This window comes from Sapajus apella, unplaced genomic scaffold, assembly GCF_009761245.1.
Source record: "Sapajus apella isolate SASKATOON/1434 unplaced genomic scaffold, GSC_monkey_1.0 scaffold40, whole genome shotgun sequence".
Classification (NCBI taxonomy): domain Eukaryota; kingdom Metazoa; phylum Chordata; class Mammalia; order Primates; family Cebidae; genus Sapajus; species Sapajus apella.
Window position 1 is genome coordinate 9,757,631 of NW_022436980.1, and position 17,722 is coordinate 9,775,352.

The 17,722-nt window shown below is 36.1% G+C and overlaps 1 long non-coding RNA gene across 1 annotated transcript; it reads right to left on the reverse strand.

The window, feature by feature from the left end:
- Window positions 1-253: 253 nt before the first annotated feature.
- Window positions 254-17,050, reverse strand: LOC116565492. The gene is made up of 3 exons (XR_004275465.1): window positions 17,038-17,050; window positions 2,824-2,829; window positions 254-363 (listed from the first exon to the last, which is right to left on the reverse strand). It is a non-coding gene; the product is annotated as an uncharacterized LOC116565492 (long non-coding RNA).
- Window positions 17,051-17,722: the final 672 nt, after the last annotated feature.

Sequence of the window (17,722 nt, forward strand, 5' to 3'; positions counted from 1 at the left end):
AGGAATCCTTCTGTTTCTGTTGTTTGGAATAGTTTCAGAAGAAATATACCAGCTCTTCTTTGTACCTCTGGTAGAATTTGACTGTGAATCCATCTGGACCTGGACTTTTTTTGGTTGGTAAGCTATTAAGGAATGCATCAATTTTAGAACTTGTTATTGGTCTATTCAGGGATTTGACTTCTTCCTAGTTTAGTCTTGTGAAGGTGCAGGTATCCAGGAATTTATCCATTTTTTTCTAGATTTTCTAGTTTACTTGCATAGAGGTGTTTATAATATTCTAATATTCTCTGTTGGTAGTTGTATTTCTGCGGGATTTGTGGTGATCTCCCCTTTATCATTTTTTATTGTGTCTGATTGATTCTTCTCTCTTAGTCTGGCTATTGGTCTATCTATTTTGTTAATCTTTTCAAAAATGAGACCCTGGATTCACTGATTTTTTTGAAGGGTTTTTCATGTCTCTATATCCTTCAGTTCTACTGTGATCTTAGTTATTTCTTGTCTTCTGCAAGCTTTTAATTTGTTTGCTCCTGATTCTTTAGTTCTTTTCATTGTGATGCTAGGGTGCCATTTTAGATCTTTCCTGCTTTCTCCTATGAGGATATAGTGCTATGCATTTCCCTCTAAACACTGCTTTAGCTGTGTCCCAGAAATTCTGGTACATTGTGTCTTTGTTCTCACTGGTTTAAAAGAACTTATTTATTTCTGCCTTCATTTCATTATTTACCCAGTAGTTGTTTGGTTTCCATGTATTTCTGCAGTTTTGAGTGGATTTCTTAATCCTGAGTTCTAATGTAACTGCATTGTGGTCTGAGAGACTGTTTCAGAGTGTTTTAGTTCCAATTATGTGTTTTATCAGAGGTTAGGATTACAAACCCCACTATTTTTTGCTTTCAATTTGCTTAGTATATATTTCTCCATCCCATTATTTTGAGTCTATGTGTGTTAGATGGGTCTCCTGAATACAGCCTACTGATGAGGATGGGTCTCCACTCTTTATCCAATTTGCCAGTCTGTGCCTTTTAATTGGGGCATTTAGCCCATTTACATTTAAGCTTAATATTGTGTGAATTTCATCCAGTCATTATGATGCTTGCTGGTTATTTTGCCTTTTAGTTGATGCAGTTTCTTCATAATGTTGATGGTCTTTACATTTTGGTTTGTTTTTGCAATGGTTGGTAGTGGTTTTATCTTTCCATATTTACTGCTTCCTTCAGAAGCTCTTGTAAGGCAGGCCTGGTGGCAAGAAAATCCCTTAGCATTTGCTTGTCTGTATGGAATTTTATTTTTCCTTCACTTACGAAGCTTAGTTTGGCTGGATATGAGATTCTGGGTTGGAAATTCTTTTCTTTAAGAATGTTGAATATTGGCCTTCACTCTCTTCTGGCTTGTAGAGTTTCAGCAGAGAGATCCCCTGTTAGTCTGATGGGCTTTCCTTTGTGGGTAACCCGACCTTTCTCTCTGGCTGTCCTTAACATTTTTTCCTTCATTTTAACCTTGGTGAATCTGATGATGATGTGTCTCAGGGTTGCTCTTCTTGAGGAGTATCTTTGTGGTGTTCTCTGTATTTCCTGAATATGAATGTTGGGCTGTCTTGCTAGGTTGGGGAAGTTCTCCTGGATAATGTCTTGAAGTGTGTTTTCCAACTTGGTTTTATTCTTCCTGTCACTTTCAGGTACACCAATCAAATATAGGTTTGTTCTTTTCACATAGTCCCACATTTCTTGGAGGTTTCGTCATTTCTTTTCATTCTTTTTTCTCTAATCTTGTCTTCATGCTTTATTTCATCAAGTTGATCTTCAGTCTCTGATACACTTTCTTTTGCTTGATTGGTTTGGCTACTGAAACTTATGTATGCTTCATGAAGTTCTCATGCTGTGTTTTTTAGCTCCATCAGGTCATTTATGTTCTTCTCTAAATTGGTTATTCTAGTTAGCAGTTCTGCTAACATTTTCTCAAGGTTCTTAGCTTCCTTGCATTGGGTTAGGATGTGCTCCTTTAGCTCAGAGGTGTTTGTTATTACTCATCTTCTGAAGCTTACTTCTGTCAATTTGTCAAACTCATTCTCCATCCAGTTTTGTTCCCTTGCTGGAGGGGAGTTGTGAGCCTTTGAAGAAGAAGAGGCATTCTGGTTTTTGGAATTTTCAGCCTTTTTGTGCTGATTGTTTCTTATCTTCCTGGATTTATCTACCTTTGTTCTTTGCTGTTGGTGATCTTCATATGGAGTTTTTGCGTGGTCATCTTTTCTGTTGATGTTGATGCTATTGCTTTCTGTTTGTTAGTCTTTCTTCTAACAAGGCCCCCTTCTGCAGGTGTGCTGGAGTTTGCTGGGAGTCCACTCCAGACCCTGATTGCCTAGGTATCACCAGCAGAGACTGTAGAACAGCAAAGATTGCTGCCTGCTCCTTTCTCTGGAAGCTTTGTCCCAGAGAAGCACCCTCCACATGCCAGCTGGAGCTCTTCTGTATGAGACATCCGTCAACCCCTGCTGGGAGGTGTCTCCCTGTCAGGAGGCATGGGGTTCAGGGACCCACTTGAGAAGGCAAACTGTCCTTAAGCAGAGCTCGAGCACTGTGTTGGGAGCAGGCATGAATGTTTAAGTCTGCTGAAGCTGTGCCCAGAGCTGCCCCTTCCCCCAAGTGCTCTGTTCCAGGGAGATGGGAGTTTGATCTATAAGCCCCAGACGGGCTGCTTCCTTTCTTTCAGAGATGCCCTGTCCAGAGAGGACAAATCTAGAGAGGCAGTCTGACAACAGTGGCTTTGTGGCATGATGTGCTCTGCCCACTCCGAACTTTTTGGGGGCTTTGTTTGCACTGAGTGGAAAACTGCCTACTCAAGCCTCAGTAATGGCAAACACCCCTCACCCCCCACCCTCACCAAGGTCTAGAGTTCACTGTCGACTTCAGACTACTTTCCTGGTAGTGAGAATTTCAAGCTAGACTTTTAGCTTGGTGGGCTCTGTGGGGGTGGGATCCACTGAGCAAGACCCTTGGCTGCCTGGCTTTAGCGAATGATTCTGTCTCCCTGGCATTCCAGGCACGACTGGGGTATGAAAAAAAACTCCTGCAGCTATCTTGGTGTCTGCCTAAACAGCCACTCAGTTTTGTACTTAAAACCCAGGGCCCTTGTGACGTAGGCACCTGAGGGAGAGGGAATCCCATGGTCTGTGGGTTGCGAAGACCGTGGGAAAAACATAGTGTCTGGCAGGGTCCCTCATAGCTTCCCTTAGCTAGGGGAAGGAATTCCCCTACTCCTTGCACTTCCCAGATGAGGCAACACCCCACCCTGCTTCTGCTTGCCCTCCTTGGGCTGCACCCACTGTCTAACAAGTTCTAATGAGATGAATTGCATGCCTCAGTTAGAAATGCAGAAATCACCCACTTTCTGTGTTGGTGTCACTGGAAGCTGCCGACCAGAGCTGTTTCTGTTTGGCCATCTTGTCTAGGAAATCAAAACTCATTTTGTTTCTAACTACCTTATCTAGCCTACCTCCCTAGGCTCTAGGCCCACTCCATTCCTGAGTAGTCTCTGTTTTTCTCAAAAGACTCTTTAGGACCCTGTTCCACCATAAACAAACATCCCAGTCTACCTTCTCAATCTAAATGACACATGAATTTTTATCTTAAAATTTAAGATCTTTGGCAGCCTTTTCTTTAAAAAAAGTCTCTGTTTATTCCATGTACTTCCACCCATGTTTCTTGAAACAGGGCTGGGTAATCTACTTCTAGACCATTATTTGTAGCCTTTCTTTAACAACCACCCCCACCCCCCACCTTTTGAACTTCTGTGTGTATTTTTAAAATTCTGCTTCTACTTGAAGTCCTTGACAAAATCAGTTCTTTTCAATCTCCTGAGAACCTCTGGTCTCAGTAGGAATTTCTCATTTAAAAGTTTTTTTCTCGCCTAGCCTCCTGTTTTCCTAGCAATTTATCATCACTGTTGAATTTATGCTTTGTCTTCCAATTTTTGTCTTATAATGCTTATCCCCAAGTCCATGACTCCAGTTCTGGCTTTTCTGCCTTTCTATTCAGATTGGACTTCATGGTAAACTTTTCAGTAACGTGCTCATCAGCACTTGTCTGCTTTGCTAACCCTCACTAATGGCATTCAGCACTCCTGCCATACATATCAGGAGTTGCTTCATAAAATATCAACAGGGTGCCAATTATAATTTCTGATATTTCATGATATCAAATTTCTCTTCAAATTCTCAAAGCTATGCAAGAATCCTTACAGTCATCTTTTTGAAGACTTTGCAGTGACTTCTTCAAATTTTTCCCTTTCTCCTCAGGCCTCCATCCATTTCCTTAGCCCATACACTTTCATTGGATAAGACTGCTTCTTATTTCCCTGATAAAAAAGCACTCCTAGATGAACTACATCAATTACCTCTTAATGTAACTTCCCTTCTCACCCTTTCCTCTCTCTCGGCAATAATTTCAAAGTTCATTGATTGTAATCTTATCTCCACCTTCCCCCACAAATCAGAATGTATAAGTGGTTATATTATAAGCATTTGATGATGAAAGAGCTAGATACAACTCACCTCTTAAAAACAGAACAAACACTGAGTATTAGAATTTCTAAAATCTAATTTCAGAATCAGGAACCCAGCTTCAAAGATAGCAGACTGCTGATAGCTCAGCTGCCCTCTTGTATCCTAGAGTCTTTCTGTTATGAGAATAAAGAGCCAAAGGAGTTGATGTAATAGATAGAGTCAAATTGGAGCACTATCAGCCAGCTTATCAAATGAATCAATTCTATTTCTTTCATTATCAAATACTTTAATGCTCAGATGTTGCCATTCACTATTTGAAAATATCATTATGGCACAAAATGTATGTGAATATTTAGGTAAAACAGATTTTGTTGTTTTCATATTCCTAGTAGCTGGGACCACACGTGTGTGTCACATGTCCAACTAATTTTTTACATTTTTTGTATAGACAGGGTCTTGCTATGTTGCCCAGGCTGGTCTCAAACTCCTGGACTCCCACTTTGACCTCCCAATGTGGTAAGATTTCAGATTTTGTTGTTTTCGTATTTTGTTTTCAAATCTGTGAAAATCTGTTTTCATATATTTTGTTATGTTTCTATATCTTGATGTTCTAGAACCTCAAGATTAGAGGGGTCTTTGCTTTCTAATTTTTCTTATTTTGGACTCTTTTTCCTATCTATTTTCATAAATGTCTTCATGGTTACTTAAATTAATATGGAATATATTAGGTTATTGAAAAATATTTAGGCATTCATGGTTCCAAGACACTATATTAGTCAGGGTTTTCCAGAAAGATAGAACCAATAGGATACATGGGTTGATAAGCAGCTAGATAATTAGATAGGTAGATAGATGATAGATAGATAGATAGATAGACAGATAGATAGAGGATTTATTATAGAAACTGGCTCATGTAATTATGGAAGCTGAGAAGTCCCACTACAGGCTATCTGCAAGCTGAAGATTTTGGAATGGCAATAGCATGGCTCAGCACAAGTTGAAAAGCCTTGGAACAAAGAAAGTGGATTGTGTAATTCTCAGTTTGAGATTAAAGGCCTGAGAACCCAAGATGGGAGTGCCACTGGTGTAAGTTCTGGAGTCCTAAGGCTGGAGAGCATTGAGTTCTAATGTCCAAGAACAGAGGGAGGAGCGCACGTAAGCTCCAGGAGAGAGAGAGGGAAAATCTTTTTCTGTCCTTTTTTGTTCTGTTGGGCCCCCAACCAATTGGATGGTGTCTGCCCACTTGAAGGTTTCCACTCTGTCCACTGACTTACAGGCCAGTCTCCTTTGGAAACACCCTCACAGACACACCCAGAAGTTTTGCTTTACCTGTTCTGTGGATATTACTTAGTCCAGTCAAGTTGATACCTAAAATTAACTCTGACAACTAATATGCCACTTTTTGGTAAATTTCTGTATAACATAAGAGAAACCCCTGAGAAATGGACTCTTCTGTTTATGGTAAAATAACCATTTCAAACAGTTTTTGTCCCTGAAGGGATTATTAACAATAAATGAAGGGACTACCCTTTTGAGTACTGTAATAGAAGATACACTGCATTTATTCAGCAAATATTTATTCCACATCTTCCATGCTCCATCCAGTGGGGATGTAGCAATGAATAAGGTATATATGCCTTTCGTTTCTATGACTTTTTAGTTTGGCATGAGTGGTAGATATTAAATGAATATAATCTATTTAATTATTTAGTCTCAATTTTATGAATGTTATGAGGAAAGGCACAGGGTGCCAGTGGGTACATACTGTGGGAACAAAATTAATATGTTGGGGACAAAAATAGCTTTGTTTATAAACTGTTGTTTAGGCTAATACCCAAAGGATAAATTAATATTAACCTTATGGAAATTGTGTTTTTATGTGAGACTGTGTGTGTGTGTGTGTGTCTTGATAGAGTGTTTTAAAAGCCAAGTTTGGTTAATTTGAAAAATTAGAGTAGGAACATGTGCCTGTTATTTGTGTTCCCCTCTCAATCACAGTAGCTAGAAGCCCGAAAATTACATTTTGTTAAGTCTTTGGTAAGCACATTTTATATTAATTTCTGTCACAAGGTGGCAAGAATGGGCACAGTGCCTTCAACACATCAAAGGGAAGTAAAGACTAGTGGAAGGTGATAACAGCTTCCTGATATCCAGGTAATATTTTATTCATTGAAACGGCTCTTGGATTCTGTTTTTCCAGCTGTACACTGACTAATACAGGATAGAAGAAGGGTATAAGAGCCTAATGAGGTCAAAAAAGACCAGGTAAATGATATTCTTTTGGGTTGTATAGAGTATTTTGGATTTCATTGTAACAGCAATGGGAACCCATTGAAGGATTTGCAATAGAGAAGTCATATGATAAATTTCCAATTTTAAAAACAGCAATTTGACTGTCATAAAGAGAATGGATTGGTGAAAATAAGAGTGAATTCAAGAATCAGTTAAGTGGATAGGAATTCAAATAAGAAATGATGGTAATTAGATCCAAAGTGATAAAAGTGGAGAAGCTGACAGAGCTGAAAAGAAATTGATAGGACTTGGGGCTTGGTGGGATTTAGGGGGCAAGAGGGAAAAAGTAAAGGATGATTCTAAGATTTCTGAAATGAGCACTGGGTAGATGGTGATGTAATTCACTGAGATGAGACAATTTTAGGGGCAAATATCATAACTTAGAGTTCAAGTTGCATATGAGATATACAAGCAGATGTGCTGAGCATAGTTATATATGTAGATGTAGAACTCGTAACATCAAATCTATGCTGAGGAAATAAGTTTAGAAGTAGTCAGCAAATTGATTATATTTCCAGCCATATAAATACATGAAATCTGTTAGGACATGAGCATATTGTGAGAATAATAAGGTCTAATCCTGAGAAATGGGAATATTTAAATGACATGCTGAAGAGAAGATAGTGCCAGAAAAAGAAACCTAGAAGTGGCCAGAGAGGAAAAAGGGAAACTGAAAATGTGGCATCCTAGAAACCAAGGAACAAGAATATTTCTAGAAAGAGGAAATAATTAATTAGGTTGAATACTACTATTGAATGAGTACATTGGTAATCTCAGCAAGAGCAAGTAACAGAAACCAAACAGTTGTTAATATAAGCAGACACTGAATTTATTTAAAGGACATTAGGTAATTTATTAAATCTCTGAGAGGTGCGATAAACCACATGAGTCCAGCAGCCAGAAACAATGTCCAAAACCATGTTGCAGAGGTAGTCAAGAGAAGCTACTATTGATGCAGCCAGTGGACACTAGCTGTCACATTTGACACCAGGGAGAAGACTTGAACTGTGCATTCGACACCACTTTTTACACTGCTGCCATGGTCACCTCTGGAACTCAGTTTCCCTGCTACTGTCACCACGATCAAAGAGTTTCTTGAGGCCTGCATTATTCACAGGCCAGTCTACCTGTCCTACCTGGTGATAGAAACAAAAGCTAGATTGAAACTAATGGTGGAATAAATGGAAGATGAGAATCTGAGAAGAAAAAGAATACAGCTGATGTTTGAACGATGCAGGAGGTAGGGGTGCTGACTTTCTGCACAGTCAAAATTTCACATGTAGTTTTTGACTTCCCAAAACTTAACTACTAATAGCATACTGTTGGTACTATTGATAACATAAACAACTGATTTACATATATTTTGTATGTTATATGTATGATATGCTTTATTCTTACAAGAAAGTAAGCCAGATAAAAGAAAATGTTATTAAGAAAATCATAAGGAAGAGAAAGTATACTTATATTCATTAAGTGGAAGTGGATCATCATAAAGATCTCCATCCTCATCATCTTCACATTAAGTAGAGGCTGAGGAGGAGGAGGAAGAGAAGGGGTTGGTCTTGCTGTCTCAAAGTTACCAGAGGCAGAACAGAATCCACGTACAAGTGAATTCATGTAGTCCAAACCCACGTTGTTCAAGGGTCAACTGTAAATAACTTTTCTAAGACATTTAAAAGAAAAGTGAGAGAGCAGTGGCTTCATACTGACCTGCAGTATGATATCCACAGAGAGTTTTTCAAGATTAAAAAGATCTAGCAAATAGGGAGAAGCTAATGAAATTAGGAAGTTATAAGAAGATTTAATATATAAGATTACCTGAGTAGCAAGACAAGAAGGCTTGCTATCACACTATTGTCCAACATTATTCTGGGGATACCAGTATAGAAAGTGAAAAAATAATTTACAGGTTTAAATATGAGAAAGCATGAGTTTAGATTGTTACTATTTGCAGGTAACGTAATTTTATTTGTGAAAATCTTAAAACAATTACCTAAATACCTTTTCAGAATTGAATAAGGTGATTGACTAAAAAATCTGTATACAGAAATTGGTAGCCCTTATATATTGAAACAACAATGAGTTAGGAGATCTAATAAAAGACAAAATCCACTTACAATAGCAATAAAAATGATAAAATACCTAGAAATGATCTTAACAAGAAATATGTAAAATTTATATAAAGAAAACTTTAAAATATAAATTACAAAGGTAATAGAAGAAACCATAAGTTTTTTCTTTTTTTTTTTTTTTTTTTGGTTGTTGTTTTGTAATCATGGATTAGAAAAGGACTTTCCAAGTAAAAAACAAAAGCCAGAAGCAATCAAAGTAAAATTTGAATAAATCTGAGTATATAAAATTTTCTGCATAGCAAATAAACCAACATATATTACAAAAGCCATCTTTACATATAAATAATGTCTACAAGTCAATTTCCTAAAAACATAACATGAGAAAATAGAAAAAGGATATGAACAGAGAAAAGGATATACAAATGGATTTTAAATATTTGAAGAGGCTCAATCTTAAAATAAATTGGCAAAATATTAATTAAAATTATATTATGAAACCAGGAAAACCTTTGTGATGGTCTTGTGTTGGGCGAGTTTTACTGCTTGTTGGGGCTTAAAAAACAATACCCAAAAATCAAGGCTTCAGGAGTAGCCTTAGAAGCAAGGGTGTTTCTTTGACCTTCTCCTACCCTCCTGTCTCTGGCCTTTCATTCTTCATTGAGGTTAGCCATAGAAACTAGAATCCATATTTCCCAAGGCAGATCACAAAAACCAGAGCCCTTTGTCCTTTAAACCAGCCATAAAACTTAAAAATATGACTCCAGGTTGCCCCTATACCCCCAATTTCTGTTTAAAAATTGGCCATATAGAAATTGTCTGACCTGTCTTGTTTGATTGTAGGTCATAAAACTCTCATTCCAGAGACGGCCCTGCCCCATATAGAGAAGGAAGAAATGCATGCTCAGAGACATCAAGAACGTAGGCAGACAGGCCTTACTGGGTTTCCCCACTCAGTCTGTTAGCTGACTCAGTGTTACACTCTCATACATTTTTGGTGGGATTGTCATTTCATCTCTATGGATAATAATTTGACAATATTTATCAAAATTACAATTGCATTTACCCTTTACCTGTGTAATCCCATTAATAGGAATTTAACTTATAGATATATTTTCACTTATGTGAAATAATGTACAAAATATTCATTGCAATATTGCTTATAATACTAAAAGTTAGGAGACAGTGTAAATGTCTATCAATAGGGTCAGGATAAACAAAATTATGCAACATTCATAATTTATACTATGCAGTTTTAAAAGAATGAATCAATACTTTGTGAGTTAATATTGTTTCTAAGATATATTTTAAGTGAAAAAGCAAGATATGCCACAGGGTATAAAGTATGTTACTTTTTTTAATTTAAGCTTGAGAAAATATTTGTATACATTTACTTAGGTGTGCATAGAATATCTCTGGTAGGACACCTGCCCCTAAGAGAAGATAGATGACTGGGACTAGAAATAGAAAATACATTTTCTGTCATATCCCCTTTTGTAATTTTTGAATTTTTAGACATCTAAATATATTGCTACTCAAAACAGTTAAAACTTGAGCAAACAACAACAACAACAACAACAACAAAACAAGCAAAAAGCATAAGATTCCTGGAAATATATAAAGGAATACATGCCAGAACAGTGGAGAGATTGGCCTTACATATAAAAGTAAACATTTCCTCCAATTTTACAGATCAGAAAGAATATAGAGGAGTTGAGGGGAGTTGTAGCATTGATTTGGTGCAGGAAGTTGAAGGATTGAAGAAATTTTTTGCATGATGCTTTTTTTTTTATTATTTTTTTAGGGACTTTGCAAAGTCATGGGAGTATAAGAGAAGAGTAGATGTTTGAAATAATTATTGTGAGTATAAGCGAGTGAGTTGACTACAGGAGTATAAAAGTGCAAGGCAGTATTAAGGGCCAAGTAAAGGTTAGGCATTAGAGATCAAAACTGATTTCTATTTGTTCAGTTGTCTGATATTTCTCCATCTTCTCTTAGTTGGTTGGGTGAGATAAAAAGATAGTGAAAATGAGAGGTTCTTTTCTCTCTAAGATGAAGACTGAGGACAAGATGTTATCTGCGAGTGGAAAAACACCCTAAAAACGGATGATTAAGCTGCCAAGAAATGCCACCCTGGTAGGGAAAAGTACCATTTGACTGTTTGCCATCATCTGTCACAAAGAGAACAAATTTACAAAGATTTGCTTACACAGAGGCAACACAAATCCTATTTGGTTTTCCTAAGTTCTTAGAAGTTTTGTAAGATCCTGACTAGTTTAAGCTCACTCTGTAAAACTAGGTTTAATCAAGTTGTCAGCTTGCAAACTCCTTTTTACTCATTTGTTATTCATGTTAAATTCAGTATAGTAAGAATCTATTTTGAGAAGTTTCTTAAAGGAACTTTAAAAAGAATAGTATACTAAACTGGATTTTAAAAATATTCTACCATTTAAGCCAAACTTAGAAGTAGAACTATATCCTGAGTCATGCTGATTTATAATTATTACAATGTTGAGTAGAAAGAATGTGTGTATCTGCTGTTCCTGACATATTAACTGTTAAAAATTGAAGGACATAAAAGTAACAGTGAATTATTATTTTTTAGCTCTTCAGCTTGAATATAGTACTCTGTTTCCGTTCACTAGAAATGCCTTTTAAAATACTAATTTTTAAGTTTAAAAATAAATGTCATTTCTCAGTAATTTAATCTTTAGATGTATTAAGGCCCTTCTGTTACTTAAAACTCTTAAAATTACAATATATATGAGACAAGCCAATAGCTTATTTTTATCATGGCTTCCTATTGAAAATGAAGGTAATATTCATTCCCCAAAAGTCTGTTGTTGCAAATCCTTTTAGAAAGTGCTTTTAAAAGCTCTCACTTTATTCATAAGCTTATGGAGGTAGTTCCTAGTCAGTGCCCAAGCACTGCCTCCCATAGTGATATTGAAATAGCAACAATGAAAAGGCCATTTTTTCGGAGTTGTCATTGAAAACGGAATTTTCCTTATGCTGGGCGCAGACTCAGGACTTGATTGATAGTCCTTTGGCTATTCTTCGGTGATAGGCCAGCAGTTCTATATGTATTTGCATGGGGCAGTATAAATTGTACATTCTTAGAATACAAAAAATTATTTGGCTTTCCATATAGGTTCAATGGAAAAGTCATTGCATTGAATAGGACCCATACTCGTGAAGAATTACGAAAACACAGAGCATTTTGCAGCAAATTATATAATCATGTAAATAGTAAACTAATAATAAACAGTAAACTGATAACAGTAAAATGTATTTAAAATTTGTAATGTCTCATATCTTCATGGCACTACAAAGGTATTTTAAAAATTAAAAGCAGAAGCTTGAAATGTGTACAGTACTCCTTTTATTTGCTTCTGAATATGATTATGCCAATATACTCTTTGAATCAGAGAATTTTTTGACCTAAATAGGTTTAATCCTCTTCTCCTACTTCATATACAAGGAAACAGGCTTTTAGAGAAGAAAAGGTTTTTTTTCCTCACCCATTGCTAAGTTTGTGGTTGAGGCCCCTATTTAAAAAAAGAGGTTAACGAGAAAAATGTCACAAATATTTATTTACTATAAAGTTTATGTGACATGGAAGACTTCATAAAGAAATAAAGATCCAAAGAACAGGTAAACCTATGTGTATTGTATGCTAGGTTTGATAGAGACGTGGATAGTCATGGAGAGGTATGATTGGACTAAGTGGCTAGCAAGGCAGGTTTGTACACATTCTTCTCTGTGTCCCTGGGTCTTCACAGACAAGGATGTTTGTTATCTCCAGGGACAGGAATGGTACTTCTAAGATGTGGTTCTTATGACTTTGCTTCAGGGATGGAGGGTGGGAGAAGGTCAGAGAGTAACTTTCCTGCTTCTGCTATTTTGAGGCAATATATCCTGAACCCCATCACTTGTAAGTTTTTGCCTTATTCAGGGACTTCTATCCTCTTTCTTTTGCATTCTTTTTTATGAAACATAATCATGGCAGAAATATATCTGTGAAGCTGTGGGTTTCACCTTAGTCACGTTTGTCTCCATGGGCACGAGTCACAAAGCGCCTCAAAACCATGTTAACATTTAAGATTGATCTGCTTTTCTGCTTCTGAATGTGAGAGCCTATACTGGATCTCTGAAGAAAACAAAGATGAGATGAGGTCCTTTGGACTTCATGAAGTGACATGACAGAAAGTATGATTGTCCAGCTGATACTTTACTGTGTGAAACCATCATCTGCTACTCCTGAATCCTGAAGGACAGACTCAGGGGCCCTCTGACTCATGGTAAGGGTTGTCAGGGTGATGCAACAGCAGGACCATAGGGTTTGTTGTCAGAATAACAAGTTTTGAAGCTCGGTTTCCCCACTCACTAATTTTTAATGAGCACATACATAGTTTAAAATCTGAAAATGGGGATGATAATAATTTCTACCTACTTCTAAAATTTGGTTTGAGAATCAAGTGGAATATTAATATATACATAAACATTTTATGAACAAGGAGACAAGTTATAAATTCATTATCTTGTTAATTTAATCATTTCACTAGGGGTGGGTTCATTGTGGGCCTCCTTTGAGGTAGACTGTGTTTCATGAATTTATAACAAAATCCTAAAGTTTAACCAAGACAGTATGTGGAAAAATTATCTTTTGATGTCTTTATGTTTTGTGTCCCCTTTTTTGCAGTAACAACACAGATATAAGAAAAAAGGGTTTGAGTCTGTTTATAGTATTAATCAGATTCCCACTCTCATTCATATTGAGATTTTAAATCCTTTTCTTACACACCTAAAGGAAAGTGTATCTGACCCAGTGGTTTTTCCTTTATGCTGTCACTTTATTTAGTATGCCTTGTTAGCATCAAATAGTAAGGTATTTTATTTGGGTTTTCTCTTATAGTACCAGAAAATGCAATCTTGCTAGATGAAATTGGTTTCAATGCTAAAAAATAAATATTTATCTTCTTAAAAATAAATATTCACACTTTGATATAACATTCATTTTCCAGACATGTACACTTGCTCAGAGATAATATTGTATCAGAAGATTTAGGAAAATAATTTATTGAGAATATATAGAATCATCAAATATTTTTTAATTTTTAAAAATTGGTGTGTTTTTTTTTGCTTTTTAACCTTTTCATTTATATATAATAATTTACATATTTATGGGATACATTGAGTGTTAAATTCACAGCATGAGTAATGATTAAGTCAGGGTATTTGGAGTATTAATCACCTTGAGTGTTCATCATTTTCACATGTTAGTATCATTTCAAGTCCTCTCCTCTAGTTATTTTGAAATATACATATTATTGCCTAGTCACCCTAGCCTGTTATCAATTATTATAACTTATTTATCTTATCTAACTGTATATTTGTATCAATAATCAACATATCTTCATTTCCCCCAGCCCTTTTTCCCAGTTTGTTATTGTTTTACCCTGCATGTCTACGAAATCAAGTATTTTAGCTCCTACCTATGAGTAAGAGCATGCTGTATTTGTCTTTCTGTGCCTGGCTTATTTCATTTAACATAATGACCTTCAGTTCAATGCATGTTGCTGCAAATGACATGATCTTATTATTTTCTATGGCTGAATAATATTTCACGGTATACATACAACATATTTTCTTTATCCATTTGTCCATTGATGAGCACTTAGGCTGATTCCGTATCTTTGCTATAGTGAATACTGCTATGATAAACATGCAAGTACAGCTAGTGCTTGACTTACGACCACGATTGGTTCCGACAGACTGGTCGTAACATGATTTGGTTGTAAGTTGAGTAGGCTATATGTACAGTACTGTGAAATGATGTTATAAAAATCTTTAAGTCATATTTTATCATAATTTTCTTTCTCACCCACTTATGAGTGAGAACATGTGCTGTTTGGTTTTCTGTTCTTGTGTCAGTTTGCTGAGAATGATGGTTTGCAAAGGTCCATGTCACTGCAAAGGTCATAAACTCATCCATTTTGGGGGGCTGCATAGTATTCCATTGTATATATGTGCCACAATTCTTTATCCAGTCTATCATTGATGAGCATTTGGGTTGATTCCACTGCTATTGTAAACAGTGCTGCAATGAGAATACGTGTGCATGTATCTTTATAATAGGATGATTTATAATCCTTTGAGTATATACCCAGTAATAGGATTACTGAGTTAAATGGTATTTCTATTTCTAGATCCTTGAGGAATTGCCACACTTTCTTCCACAATGGTTGAACTAATTTACACTCCCACCAACAGTGTAAAAGCATTGCTATTTCTCCACATCCTCTCCAGCATCTGTTTTCTCCAGATTTTTTAATGATCGCCATTTTAACTGGCATGAGATGGTATCTTATAGTGGTTTTGATTGGCATTTCTCTAATGACCAGTGATGATCAGCATTTTTTCATATGTTCATTGGTCACATAAATGTCTTCTTTTGAGAAGTGTCTGTTCATATCCTTTGCTCACTTTTTGAAAGGGTTGTTTTTTCCTTGTAAATTTGTTTAAGTTCTTTGTAGATTCTGGATATTAGCCCTTTGTCAGATGGGTAGGTTGCAAAAATTTTTCCCATTCTGTTTGTTGCTGGTTCACTTGAATGATTGTTTCTTTTGCTGTGCAAAAGCTCTTAAGTTTAATTAGATCCCATTCATCTATCTTGGCTTTTGTTGCCATTGCTTTTGGTGTTTCAGTCATGAAGTCCTTGCCTATGCCTGTGTCCTGAATGGTATTGCCTAGGTTTTCTTCTAGGGTTTTTATGGTGTTAGGTCTTATGTTTAAATCTTTAATCCATCTGGAGTTAATTACTCTGTTCATTATTTCTTTTGCAGTGCAGAAGCTTGTTAGTTTAATGTAGTCCTGCTTATCATTTTTGTTTTTGTTGCCTGTTCTTTCAAGGTCTGAACCATAAAATCTTTGCCTAGATCAATGTTCTGAAGAGTTTTTCCTATATTTTCTCCTAGCAAGTTTATACTTTTGGGTCTTACATTTAAATCTTCAATCCATCTTGATTGATTTTTGTATAAGGAGAAAGACAAAGGTCCAGTTTTGTTCTTCTACATATGCTTATCAAGTTATCTTATCACCATTTATTGAAAAGGGTAACCTTTCCCCAATATATATTCTTGGTAGCTTTGTCAAAGATCATCTGGTTGTAGATATTTGGCTTTATACCTGCATTCTGTATTTTGTTCCATTGGTCTATGTGTTCATTTTTATACGAATACCAAGTGGTTTTGGTTATTTGTAATATGTTTTGAAATCAGGTAATGTGATGATTCCAGGTTTGTTCTTTTGGCTTTGGGTTGTTTTGGCTTTTCAGGCTCTTTTTGGGTCTTATACCAATTTTAAAATTGTTTTTTCTATTTCTTTGCAAAATAATGTTGGTATTTTGATGGGGATTGCATTGGATGAGTAGATTGCTTTGGGTAATATGGGCATTTTAAACAGCACTCCTCAACCATTTTGGCACCAGCGATCAGTTTTGTGGAAGACAATTTTTCCACAGACTAGGGTCAGGGGAGGGGGGATGGCTTCAGGATGAAACTGTTCCACCTCAGATCATCAGGCATTAGATTCTCATAAGAAGCATACAATCTAGATCCCTTGCATGTGCAGTTCATTCTTCTTGTTCATGCTCCTATGAGAATCTAATGCTGCCACTGATCTGACAGGAGGTGGAGCTCAAGCAGTAATACCTGCTCACCTGTGGCTTACCTCCTGCTGTGTGGTCTGTGTGCCTTGGTTCCTAACAGACCACAGACCAGTACTAGGGGTTGAGGACCCCTGATTTCAACAATACTAACTTTTACAAATCATGAGAATGAAATGTCTTTCCATTTGTTGATGACTTTGCTGTTTCTTTCATGAGTGTTTTGTAGTTTTCCTTGTAGCTATCTTTTAGCTCTGATTAAATTTTTTCTAGGTGTTTTCTTTTCATTTTCTTTTTCTTTTCTTCTTTTTTTTTATAGTTATTGTGAATGGGTTTGTCTTGATTTCTTTTTCAGCTATATTATTATTGGTACGTAGAAATGCTACATATTTTTGTATGTTGATTTAGCATCCTGCAACCTTACTAAACCTGTGAATAAGTTCTGAGAGTTTTTTGGAGTCATTTTTTGTTTTTTCTAGATATAAGATTATGTCATCTGCAAAGAACAATTTGACTTTTTCTTTTCCAATTTGTGTGCTTTTTATTTCTTTTTCTTATCTGGTTACTTGAGCTAGGACTTCCAACACTCTGTTGAATAGGAGTGATGAAAATGGGCATTCTAGTCTTCTAATGCAAGAGAAAAGCTTTCAACTTTTTCCATTCAGTATGATATTAGCTGTGGAGTTGTCATATATGGCCTTTTAAATTTTAATTTTGAGTTAAGGTCCCTCTATGTCCAGTTTGTTGATAGTTTGTTTTTATCATAAACGGTGTTGACTGTTGTCAAATGATTTTTCTGCATCTATTGAGATGGTTTTTGTTCTTCATTCTGTTGTTATGTCACCTTTGATTTGCATATGTTGAATCATCCTTGCATCTCTGAAATAAATACATTTGATAATGGTATATTATCTTCTTGATGAACTGTTGGATTTGGTTTGCTTGCATTGGTGAAGATTTTTGCATCTGTGTTCAACAGGGATGTTAGACTGTAGCTTTCTTCTTTTGTTGTTGTGTCCTTGTCTGATTTTGGTGTCAAGGTAATCCTAGCCTCATAGATGAATTAATGAGAATTCTCTCCTCTTCAATGTTTTAAAATAGTTTGAAGAGCGTTGGTGTTAGTTCTTCTTTATACATTTGATAGAATTCCACATTGAATCAATTCAGTCCTAGGCATTTATTTGATGGGAGACTTTTTAT